Below are 13,310 nucleotides of genomic sequence, written 5' to 3'. Positions count from 1 at the left end.
GGGTTTTTGGGCCTTGCAGCGCCGTTTACGGCTGTCTGCACGGTCCCCGTGTGAGTTAAACTTGCTCTGTTGTCCGATCTGCAGAAAAAAAAAAAGGAAAGTTCACCAAACACAACTTAACACTTGTGTAGGCCACATTTGAAAAATAATAAAGTTTAGTCCACACTTTACAACATTAGTGTTTCTTACACCTGTTAGGAGGAGCATTTCAGGAATAAGCACACTAAGGCCTTAGTACTTTTCTGCTTATCTTTATCTGTCAACCAAGATGAAGAGGGCAGGGAGTAAGGCACGTGGGCGTGGGCGCGGAGCAGGGAGAGGAGCAGGGAGAGGACATGGTGATTCTGTGCCTGCTGCGGGCGCCGGTGACTCGTCGTCACTCAGTTTCAGCAGGGAACAGTCCTTCATGCGCAGCTTTGTCGGAGAGCGCCGTGCACCGCTGCTGCGTGAAGACCAAATTGAAGCCGTTGTCGGGTGGATGGCAGCTAACGCCTCGGCGTCGACTTCAGTTAGTGCCACATCCTCTCAGGCACAGACCACTGGAGAGCAGCCATCTGTCTCTTCACCACCTGCCAAATTGGCCAGGCAGTCAGAGAGCCCAGGACAGGAGCCGTCTCTACTTCTGTTCTCTGAATCTCTTGGCTTGGAAACAGGGGGCCAGCCAAGCAGCATTGGAGAAATGGAAGAAGAGGCAGTGTGCAGTGATGCCCAACAGCTTTGTCTCTCTGACTCTGAAGAGGCGGGTGGGCCAGTGCCTCCGGTGACCACAGCGCAGTACGCATCTGATGATGAAACTCAGGTGCCGCTTTTGGGGCATACTGTGCTACCGAGACTACCCAGGAGGAGCAGTTGGTGGCAGAGGGTAGTGGAGATGATGAGGTCGTTGACCCATCGTGGCGTGAGGAACAGGAAGGTGGTGGGAGCAGCTCTGAGGAAGAGATTCCCCTTACGGGCCAAAGAGGGAGAGGGAGGGGGAAGACTGCGGAGCCTGTAGCCTCCACTTTGGCACCCGTTAGGAGCCTGTCTCTTTCCAAAGCCAAAAAGGGCGCTCCCAAGACTTGCAGTGCCTGGTCCTTTTTTGACACAGTTGCAGATGACATTTGTTTTGTCAAATGCAAGCTGTGTCATCAGAAAGTAAAAAGAGGGAAAAATGTCAGCAACCTCAATACCACAAATATGTGGAAACATGTGCGGACCAGGCACGCGGTGGAGTTACAGAAACAGACTGAAGATGTAGGCCAACCAACAGCGGCAGCTACCACCTCTTCAGCTCGTGTTGCCTCTTCCTCCAGCTCACGCACAGCTGGTTTGGCTTCCTCCCAGTATCGCCATGGAAGAACCTCTGGCACTGTTGTCCAGAGACCTTGTGTAATTCCACCCACAGCACCACCTTCCCAGTCATCCTCACACTCCCAGTCTACTCTACAGCCATCGGTAGTACAGGCATGGGAGAAAAGGCGGGCATTCTCGGCCAACCACCCCCGAGCACAGGCTCTGAATGCAGGCATTGCCAAACTTTTGTCCCTGGAAATGCTCTCGTTCAGGCTGGTGGAGACTGACAGCTTCCGTGACTTGATGGCATTGGCAGTCCCACAGTACAAGGTGCCCAGCCGCTTTTACTTCAGCAGGCAAGCTGTCCCTGCCCTGCACAGGCATGTTGAGGGAAACATAAAACATGCGCTACTGAACGCCGTCAGTAGCAAGGTCCACCTCACCACCGATGCGTGGACCAGTCAGCATGGACAGGGGCGATACGTTTCCCTCACTGCCCATTGGGTAATGTTGTTGAGCCAGGTACAGATCGTGCGAGTGGCGCAGGACGTGTCCTTGCCACTCCAAGGATTGCAGGAATCCAGTCTGTACGCATTGACTCCTCCTCTTACACAAGTTCCTCAGAATCAACTCTGCAGGAGCCGTCACAGTCCACCTCCACATGGACCCGTGAACGTTTACCTATGACCGACATGAGCACAGCCGTGGCCAAACGTCAGCAGGCCGTCTTGAAACTTGTTTCATTGGGGAATCGAAGCCACACAGCGCAGGAGCTCTGGAATGCCATCAAGCAGGAGAGCGATGTGTGGTTACTGCCAGCGAATCTCCAGCCAGGCATGGTAGTGTGTGACAATGGCCGAAATCTGGTGGCAGCTTTGGCCCTTGGCAACCTCACTCACATCCCATGTCTGGCACATGTGCTCAATTTGGTTGTGCATAGTTTTCTGAGGGACTATCCGGATCTTGATGCCCTGCTGCACAAGGTCTGCCTAGAGTGTGCTCACTTGCGGCGTTCCAGCTTGGCCAGATCCCGCATTGCTGCTCTGCAGCGCCGATTCCGCCTTCCGGAACACTGCATCATATGTGACCTACCTACCCGGTGGAATTCCACGTTACATATGTTGGAGCGGTTGTGTGAGCAGCAGCAAGCAGTTATGGAGTACCAGCTGCATCAGGCGCAAAGAAGTCGCAGTCAGCGCCGATCAGACTTCACAACCACAGAGTGGGCCACTATGAAGGACGTCTGCCAGGTTTTGCGTCCTTTTGATTATTCCACGCGGATGGCAAGTGCATATGATGCACTAGTCAGCATGACTGTCCCCCTTATCTGCCTGCTTCAGCAAACTTTGCAAGGGTTAAGGGATGATGTTGTGGAAGAGGTGGAGGATGAGGAGTCACCTTTTCCATCAGCTTCTGGAGAGTCAGCGCCACGTGGTTCCTCACAAAGGGGTACGCAGGGGCCAATTTGTGAGGAGGATGAGGAGTCAATGGAGGAGGAAGAGCTCCGTCCAGAGGAGGGAGCGACACAATTGTCCAGTAGTCAGTGTGTACAGCGAGGGTGGGGTGATGACGAGCGGTCAGAGATCATGTCTCAAGCAGGGGACAGCGTTTCTGGGCCAGTTGGCAGTCTGCAGCACATGGTGGATTTCATGCTGCAGTGCCTGAGAAACGACCGCCGCATCGACCACATTCTCAACATGCCTGATTATTGGGTGTTCACCCACCTCGATCCTCGCTACCGGGACAACGTCCAAAACCTCATCCCAGCGTTGACCCGGGAGCGTAAATTGCGGGAGTACCACGACACACTGGTGAATTCCATCATCTTCTCCTGTCCAACTGAGAGGAGTGCTGCTAGTGCTTTACAAAGCAGCTCAGTGCGTCGAGGCAGTGGGGGAGGCTCTGCCCAAAGAGGGAGCAGAAGCAGTGCCTCTGCCCAAGGCAAGCCCAGTATGGCACAACTCTGGCACACTTTTGTGTGCCCACCCCAAATGTCTACACCATCACCGGCGGCTCCAGTCAGCAGGAGGCAACGGTTCCGTCAGATGGTGACAGACTACATGGCTTGCCCTCTTACTGTACTCCCAGACGGCTCTTCCCCGTTCAAGTTTTGGGTCTCTAAGCTGGATACATGGCCAGAGCTAAGCCAGTATGCATTGGAGGTGCTGGCTTGCCCTGCGGCTAGTGTCTTATCGGAACGTGTCTTTAGTGCCGCAGGTGGTGTACTAACAGACCGTCGCATGCGACTGTCCTCCGATAACGTTGACCGGCTTACTTTCCTGAAAATGAACCAGGCCTGGATCTCGCAGGAATTTGCCACTCCTCTGCCTGATTAAGTAATTGGGTGTCATCCAGGTCTCCTGCTGTGTTCATCTTTCTACCACCTGAACTGCTATTCCTGGGCTCCAACACCGCCAGTTGCGGCTCAGAAGTGCAGGCTGCACAGTAAAAACATACGACCCAGTGTTATTGGGTTTCAGTAACGTCAGCTGATCCCCAGCTGTGTAGCCGGCAATGTGTCCTGCGACCGCCACGCTGGCACAACAACCTAAATGTAAGGGAACCTGTCCCCCCCCCGTCGTTTGTTACTGAAAGAGCCAGTAATGCTGCACAAGGAAAAGGTAGCTCTTTTGGTTTAGCTCCTTGCACACGCAGAACTTAACACTTATAAAATGTGTTCACTGATACCGTTATACCGTCCCGGAGCTGGGACTTTCCTTCGTAATGTGACGCAGCACAGCCGTCATTCCTACCCCCTTGGTGCCATGCGCTGCCTCCTCAGCGTTGTTTTAAGCTTTCACGGAGCCTGCGCTGTTCTGTTATCGGCATGCCCTATTTGCGCTGCCTGTCTTCTGACATAATTTGGTGTCAGGCTGGCTGCGCCTGTGCGGCCGCGCTGCCCGAGATCCCGCCTCGCAGTGTCTTCTGATTGAGTCACACTGCGGGCCTGGGATCCATGGTCATGCGCAGTGCATATCTTCCCCTCGGGCTCTCGCTCATTTCCCTCCGCCTTCTTTAGACTGTGCGCCGTCAGCTGATCCCTAATAGCATGCCACGGCCGTGACACCGCACAGTCTGAAGAAGAGGGAAGGAGGGGAGTGAGAGTCGAGTATATGCACTGTGCATGCCCATGGATCCAAGGCCCGCAGTGGGATTACGTTAGACGAGACTGCGAAGTGGGATCTGGAGCAGCGTGGACGCACAGGCACTGACAGCCTGACACCAAATTATGTCAGGAGACAGGCAGCGCTAATTGGGCATGGCCAAGGGCTAACAGAACAGCGCAGGCTCCGTGACAGCTTAAAACAACGCTGAGGAGGCAGCGCACGGCACCAAGGGGATAGGAATGACAGCTGTGCTGTGTCCCATTACGAAGGAAATTCGCACCTCCGGGACGGTTGAACGGTATAAGGGGACACATTTTTAGTGTTTACTTCAGTGTTTGCAAGGAGCATAATTAAAAGAGCAACCTTTTCCTTTTGCATCCTTAGTGCTGCACAAGATGGCTCTTTCAGCTACAAACGTCTTGGGGGGGGGTTAAAGGTTCCCTTTCAACTTGCTCCAATCAGGCTTCGGCCTACACTCTGTTCCTCTGCTCCTCCTGCTGACCCTGGGCTCTAACACCGCCAGTTGGTGCCTGGAAGTGCTGTGTGCACAGTTAACAGTCGCTCCTCTGTTATTGGGGTTCAGTAACGTCAGCTGATCCCCAGCTGTGTGTGCGGCAATACCTCCAATCTGCTCCTCCTGCTGTCCCTGGGCTCTAACACCGCCAGTTGGTGCCTGGAAGTGCTGTGTGCACAGTTAACAGTCGCTCCTCTGTTATTGGGGTTCAGTAACGTCAGCTGATCCCCAACTGTGTGTGCGGCAATACCTCCAATCTGCTCCTCCTGCTGTCCCTGGGCTCTAACACCGCCAGTTGGTGCCTGGAAGTGCTGTGTGCACAGTTAACAGTCGCTCCTCTGTTATTGGGGTTCAGTAACGTCAGCTGATCCCCAGCTGTGTATCCGGCAACGTGTCATGCGACCGCCACGCTGGCACAACTAAAATGTAAGGGGACCTGTCCCCCCCCCCCCCTAGGCGTTTGTTACTGAAAGAGCCACCATGTGCAGCACTAATACTGCACAAGGGAAAGGTCGCTCTTGAAATTATGCTCCTTGCAAACACTGAACTACACACTCATGTAATGTGTCCCCTCACACCGTCCAACCGTCCCGGAGGTGGGACTTTCCTTTGTAATGTGACGCAGCACAGCCGTCATTGCTACCCCCTTGCCACCGTGCGCTGGCTCCTTAGCGTTGTTTGATTCTGTCATGGACCCTGCGCTGTTATGTTATCCCTTGGCCATGCACAGTTTGCGCTGCCCGTCCTCTGACATCATTTGTTGTCGTCCTGGCTGCGCGTGTGCGTCCACGCTGCCCGAAATCCCACCTCGCAGTGTCGTCTAATGTGATCCCACAGTGGGCCTGGTATCCATGGCCATGCGCTGTGCATATACTAGCCTCTCACTCCCCTTCTTCACGCTTCTTCAGACTAGGCGGCGTCAGCTGATCCCTAATAGAATGCCACGGCCGTGACGCCGCACAGTCTGAAGAAGCAGGAAGGTGGTGAGTGAGAGGCGATGATATGCACTGTGCATGCTTATGGATCCCTGGTCCGCAGTGGGACTACATTAGATGACACTGCAATGTTGGATCTCGGGCAGCTTGGACGCACAGGCACTGCCAGCCTGACACCTACATGATGTCAGAAGACGGGCACTGCTAACTGTGCATGGCCAAGGGATAACATTACAGCGCGGGCTCCGTGACAGAACCAAACAACGTTGAGGAGGTGGCCCACGGCACCAAGGGGGTTGGAATGACGGCTTTGCTGTGTCACATTACAAAGGAAAGTCCCACTTCCGGGACGGTTTGACAGTGTGAGGGGACACATTATATGAGTGTGTACTTCAGCGTTTGCGAGGAGCATAATTTTCAGAGCCACCATTTGCCATGTGCAGTATTACTGCTGTACAAGATGGCTCTTTCAGCAACAAATGCCTGGGGGGGGGGGGGGGTTAAAGTTTCCCTTTCAACTTGCTCCACTGCAGGCTTCGGCCTACACTCTGCTCCTCTTTGATTCCCTGGGTTTCAACACTGTCAGTTGCCACCTGGAAGTGTTGTCTACACAGAAAAAACACTAGCTGATGTGTCAATGGGGTTCAGCACCGCCAGCTGTTCCCCTGCTGTGTAGTCGGCAACGTGTCCAGCACAAGCCACGCTGGCACAACAGAGCAAAAGCTGCCACTAGTGCAGGCTTCGGCCTACACTCTGCTCCTCTCCTCCTCCTGCTGACCCTGGGCTTAAACACCGCTAGTTTTTGCCCGGAAGTGCTAGCTGCACAGAGAAAAACACCAGCCAATGTGTTAGTGGGGTTCAGCAACGCCAGCTGTTCCCCTGCTGTGTAACCGGCAACGTGACCTGCAAACGCCACGCAGGCACATGAACTGAAATTAAAGGGAACCTGGCCCCACCCCCCCAGGTGTTTCTATGTATAACAGCCACCTAGTACAGCAGTACTGCTGCATTTGTACAAGGTGGCTGATTTTTTATCCTTGCCCACGTAGAATTAAACACGTAAAATATGTGTCTCATTACAGACCATTACAATGTCCCTGAGGTGTGACTTTCCTTTTTAATGACACGCACCACCCCCCTTGGTAGCGCTGCCCGTCTTTTGACATCATTGGTTGGCTGCCTGTGCCTGTGCGTCCGCCCTGCCCGACACAACCCCCCTCGTTTCATATATTTTGGCTGCGAGGGTGTGATTGATGGGCATGTGCAGTGCATATGTTCGCCTGTCTTAACTCATCTCCTTCCGCCTTCTTCAGACTGTGCGGCCTCCTGGCCGTGGTAGGCGATAAGGGATCAGCTGAGGCCGCCCAGTCTGAAGCAGGTGTAAGGACATGTGTGAGAGGCAAACATATTTACTGCACAAGGCCACGAATCCCAGCCACGCAGTGTGATTTTTTGAAAACACACTGCGGGCCTGGGATTCATATCCATTGCTAACCGCAACGGCCAACATGAAATGAGGTGAGAAGACAGGCAGCGCTCACAGCGCATGGCCAAGGGATCACAATAGCGCAGACTCCTGTACAGCTAATAACAACGCTCAAGATTCTGCGCCCAGCACCTAGGTGTAAATTTTGACACCTGTGCTGCGTCTCCTTAAAAAGACAAGTCACGCCTCCACTACTGTTAGACAGTATAATGGGCTAAATAGTGTACGTGTTTTATTCAGCGTGTGCAAGGAGCAAACTAAATAGAGCAACCTTTTACTTGTGCAGCATTAATGCTGCACAAGGTGTGGCTCTTGTACCTTGCAACACCTGAGGGGGGGTTAAATGTTACCTTTGAAATTGGTTCAACTAGGCTTTGGCCTACACTCTGCTCCTCTCCTCCTCCTGCTGACCCTGGGCTCTAACACCGCTAGTTTTTGCCCGGAAATGCGGGCTTCACAGAGAAAAACAACAGCCAATGTGTTAGTGGGGTTCAGCACCGCCAGCTGTTCCCCTGCTGTGTAGCCGGCATCGTGTCCAGCACAAGCCACGCTGGCACAACCGACCAAAAGCTGCCACCAGTGCAGGCTTCGGCCTACACTTTGCTCCTCTCCTCCTCCTGCTGACCCTGGGCTCTAACACCGCCAGTTTTTGCCCGGACATGCGAGCTGCACAGAGAAAAACACCAGTCAATGTGTCAGTGGGGTTCAGCAACGCCAGCTGTTCCCCTGCTGTGTAGTCGGCAACGTGTCCAGCACAAGCCACGCTGGCACAACAGAACAAAAGCTGCCACTAGTGCAGGCTTCGGCCTACACTCTGCTCCTCTCCTCCTCCTGCTGACCCTGGGCTTAAACACCGCTAGTTTTTGCCCGGAAGTGCTAGCTGCACAGAGAAAAACACCAGCCAATGTGTTAGTGGGGTTCAGCAACGCCAGCTGTTCCCCTGCTGTGTAACCGGCAACGTGACCTGCAAACGCCACGCAGGCACATGAACTGAAATTAAAGGGAACCTGGCCCCACCCCCCCAGGTGTTTCTATGTATAACAGCCACCTAGTACAGCAGTACTGCTGCATTTGTACAAGGTGGCTGATTTTTTATCCTTGCCCACGTAGAATTAAACACGTAAAATATGTGTCTCATTACAGACCATTACAATGTCCCTGAGGTGTGACTTTCCTTTTTAATGACACGCACCACCCCCCTTGGTAGCGCTGCCCGTCTTTTGACATCATTGGTTGGCTGCCTGTGCCTGTGCGTCCGCCCTGCCCGACACAACCCCCCTCGTTTCATATATTTTGGCTGCGAGGGTGTGATTGATGGGCATGTGCAGTGCATATGTTCGCCTGTCTTAACTCATCTCCTTCCGCCTTCTTCAGACTGTGCGGCCTCCTGGCCGTGGTAGGCGATAAGGGATCAGCTGAGGCCGCCCAGTCTGAAGCAGGTGTAAGGACATGTGTGAGAGGCAAACATATTTACTGCACAAGGCCACGAATCCCAGCCACGCAGTGTGATTTTTTGAAAACACACTGCGGGCCTGGGATTCATATCCATTGCTAACCGCAACGGCCAACATGAAATGAGGTGAGAAGACAGGCAGCGCTCACAGCGCATGGCCAAGGGATCACAATAGCGCAGACTCCTGTACAGCTAATAACAACGCTCAAGATTCTGCGCCCAGCACCTAGGTGTAAATTTTGACACCTGTGCTGCGTCTCCTTAAAAAGACAAGTCACGCCTCCACTACTGTTAGACAGTATAATGGGCTAAATAGTGTACGTGTTTTATTCAGCGTGTGCAAGGAGCAAACTAAATAGAGCAACCTTTTACTTGTGCAGCATTAATGCTGCACAAGGTGTGGCTCTTGTACCTTGCAACACCTGAGGGGGGGTTAAATGTTACCTTTGAAATTGGTTCAACTAGGCTTTGGCCTACACTCTGCTCCTCTCCTCCTCCTGCTGACCCTGGGCTCTAACACTGCTAGTTTTTGCCCGGAAATGCGGGCTTCACAGAGAAAAACAACAGCCAATGTGTTAGTGGGGTTCAGCACCGCCAACCAACCAAAAGCTGCCACCAGTGCTGGCTTCGGCCTACACTCTGCTCATCTCCTCCTCCTGCTGACCCTGGGCTCAAACACCGCTAGTTTTTGCCCTCAAAATGCGAGCTGCACAGAGAAAAAAAACAGCCAATGTGTTAGTGGGGTTCAGCACCGCCAGCTGTTCCCCTGCTGTGTAGCCTGCATCGTGTCCAGCACAAGCCACGCTGGCACAACCAACCAAAAGCTGCCAACAGTGGAGGCTTTGGCCTACACTCTGCTCATCTCCTCCTCCTGCTGACCCTGGGCTCTAACACCGCTAGTTTTTGCCCGGAATTGCTAGCTGCACAGAGAAAAACACCAGCCAATGTGTTAGTGGGGTTCAGCACCGCCAGCTGTTCCCCTGCTGTGTAGCTTGCAACGTGACCTGCAAACGCCACGCAGGCACATGAACTGAAATTGAAGGGAGCTTGCCCCCCACCCCCAGGTGTTTCTATGTATAATAGCCACCTTGTACAGCAGTACTGCTGCATTTGTACAAGGTGGCTGACTTTTTCTCCTTGCCCACGTGGAACTCAACACGTACAAAATGCGTCTCATTGAGACCATTCAACTGTCCCTGAGGTGTGACTTTCCTTTCTAATGATACGCAGCACCACCCCTTGATAGCGCTGCCCGTCTTCTGACATCATTGGTTGGCTGCCTGTGCCTGTGCGTCCGCCCTGCCCAACACAACGCCCCTCGTTGTCTCATATATTTTGGCTGCGATGGTGTTATTGATGGGCATGTGCAGTGCATATGTTCGCCTGTCTTAACTCATCTCCTTCCGCCTTCTTCAGACTGTGCGGCCTCATGGCCGCGGCATGCGATAAGGGATCAGATGAGGCCGCCCAGTCTGAAGCAGGTGTAAGTACATGTGTGAGCGGCAAACATATTTACTGCACAAGGCCACGAATCCCAGCCACGCAGTGTGATTTTTTCCAAACACACTGTGGGTCTGGGATTCATGTCCACCGCTAACCGCATCGGCCAACATGAAATGAGGTCAGAAGACAGGAAGCGCTCACAGCGCATGGCCAAGGGATAACAAGAGCGCAGACTCCTGTACAGCAAATAACAATGCTCAGGAAGCTGCGCCCATGCACCAAGGTGTTATTTTCAACACCTGGGCTGCTTTTCTTTAAAAAGACAAGTCACGCCTCCACTACTGTTTTACAGTAGAATGGGCTAAATAGTGTACGTGTTTTATTCAGCGTGTGCAAGGAGAATAATTAAGAGAGCAACCTTTTACTTGTGCAGCATTAATGCTGCACGAGGTGTGGCTCTTGTACCTTGCAACACCTGAGGGGGGGTTAAAGGTTACCTTTGAAATTGGTTCAACTAGGCTTCGGCCTACACTCTGCTCCTCTCCTCCTCCTGCTGACCCTGGGCTCTAACACCGCCAGTTTTTGCCCGGACGTGCTAGCTGCACAGAGAAAAACACCAGCCAATGTGTTAGTGGGGTTCAGCACCGCCAGCTGTTCCCCTGCTGTGTAGCCGGCATCGTGTCCAGCACAAGCCACGCTGGCACAACCAACCAAAAGCTGCCACCAGTGGAGGCTTCGGCCTACACTCTGCTCATCTCCTCCTCCTGCTGACCCTGGGCTCTAACACTGCTAGTTTTTGCTCGGAATTGCTAGCTGCACAGAGAAAAACACCAGCCAATGTGTCAGTGGGGTTCAGCACCGCCAGCTGTTCCCCAGCTGTGTAGCCGGCAACGTGACCTGCAAACGCCATGCAGGCACATGAACTGAAATTGAAGGGAGCCTGCCCCCCACCCCCAGGTGTTTCTATGTATAACAGCCACCTTGTTCAGCAGTACTGCTGCATTTGTACAAGGTGGCTGAGTTTTTCTCCTTGCCCACGTGGAACTCAACACCTACAAAATGTGTCTCATTGAGACCATTCCACTGTCCCTGTGGTGTGACTTTCCTTTCTAATGATACGCAGCACCCCCCTTGGTAGCGCTTCCCATCTTTTGACATCATGGTTAGCTGGCTGCGCCTGTGCATCCGCCCTGCGCGAAACAACGCCCCTCGTTGTCTTATTTATTTTGTCAGCGAGGGTGTGGTTCATGGGCACGAGCAGTGCATATGTTCGCCTGTCGTCACTCATCTCCTTCCGCCTTCTTCTGACTGTGCAGCCTCATGGCCGCGGCATGCGAAAAGGGATCAGCAGAGGCCGCCCAGTCTGAAGCAGGTGTAAGGACGTGTGTGAGCGTCGAAAATATTTACTGCTCAAGGCCACGAATCCCAGCACCGCAGTGTGACTTTATGAAAAGGCACTGTGGGTCTGGGATTTATGGCCATCGTTAACCGCAGCGGCCAACATGAAATGAGGTCAGAAGACGGGCAGCGCTAACAGGGCATTGCCAAGGGATAACACAAGAGCGCAGACTCCTGTACAGCAAAAAACAACGCTCAAGAAGCTGCGCCAAGCACAAAGGCGTTATTTGGGACACCTATGCTGCGTCTCCTTAAAAATACAAGTCACGCCTCAACTACAGTTTGACTGTAGAATGGGCTAAATTGTGTACGTGTTGCATTCAGCGTGTGCAAGTAGAAAAATTAATAGAGCAACCTATTACTTGTGCAGCATTAATGCTGCACAAGGTGTGGCTCTTGTACTTTGTAACACAAAGTTTACCTTTAAAATTGGTTCAACTAGGCTTCGGCCTACACTCTGCTCCTCTCCTCCTCCTGCTGCCCCTGGGCTATAACACCGCTAGTTTTTGCCCGGAAGTGCTAGCTGCACAGAGAAAAACACCAGCCAATATGTTAGTGGGGTTCAGCACCGCCTGCTGTTCCCCCACTGTGTAGCCGGCAAAGTGTCCTGCAAACGCCACGCAGGCACAGCAGAACAAAAGCTGCCACCAGTGCAGGCTTCGGCCTACACTCTGCTCCTCTCCTCCTCCTGCTGACCCTGGGCTCTAACACCGCTAGTTTTTGCCAGGAAGTGCTAGCTGCACAGAGAAAAACACCAGCCAATGTGTTAGTGGGGTTCAGCACCGCCTGCTGTTCCCCCACTGTGTAGCCGGCAAAGTGTCCTGCAAACGCAACGCAGACACAAAGCTGACTCCAGGGCAGGCTTCGGCCTACACTCTGCTCCCCCTGCTTACCCTTTGCTCCAACACCGCTAGTTGGGGCTGTAGGAAGACAATCTTTGATAGGCAACGCATCCGGGTTCCAGCACCGCCAGCTGGTTCTCGGCAGTGTTTTTGTCACAGGTACTCCCTCGTGCCAAACCTGGTGACAGCACCGTCAGCTGTTTCCGGGTAGTGTCAAGCTCACTGAGACGCCTATTCTTGCCCCGTCATGGTGCGGTCGGGTTAGCCAACTCCAGGGTGCCTCCAGTTTAGGAGCTTCCTATGTGGGCTGCGTGAACTGGTAGTCAAGGCTGGTTCTGTAGTGCCAGTAGGCCCTGCTCCCCCTGTAGGACTGTTGGGGTTCGGTAACTGCGGCTGCCTCGCGGCCTAGCTGTTCTCTCCTCTCCTGTGGGCCTTGGGGTCCACCACCTGGTTCCAGCACCGTCAGCTGGTTCTGGGCCGAGCCTTTGGCTTAGGTGCCTCCTCCTGGGTATCCGAGTTCCGCCAACGTCAGGCAGTCCTTGGTAGTGCTTTTAAGCGCGGGCACCTACAGCTTAGTAACCGGGTTCCAGCACCGTCAGCTGGTCCTCGGTCGTGCCATTGGCTCTTGCACACTGGGGCAACGCATCTGGGTTCCAGCACCGCCAGCTGGTTCTCGGCAGTGTTTTTGTCACAGGTACTCCCTCGTGCCAAACCTGGTTTCAGCACCGTCAGCTGTTTCCGGGTAGTGTCAAGCTCACTGAGACGCCTATGCTTGCCCCGTCGTGGTGCGGTCGGGTTAGCCAACTCCAGGGTGCCTCCAGTTTAGGAGCTTCCTATGTGGGCTGTGTGAACTGGTAGTC

The sequence above is a fragment of the Ranitomeya imitator genome, chromosome 1 (assembly GCF_032444005.1).
Source record: "Ranitomeya imitator isolate aRanImi1 chromosome 1, aRanImi1.pri, whole genome shotgun sequence".
Classification (NCBI taxonomy): domain Eukaryota; kingdom Metazoa; phylum Chordata; class Amphibia; order Anura; family Dendrobatidae; genus Ranitomeya; species Ranitomeya imitator.
This window is presented reverse-complemented; position numbering follows the sequence as displayed.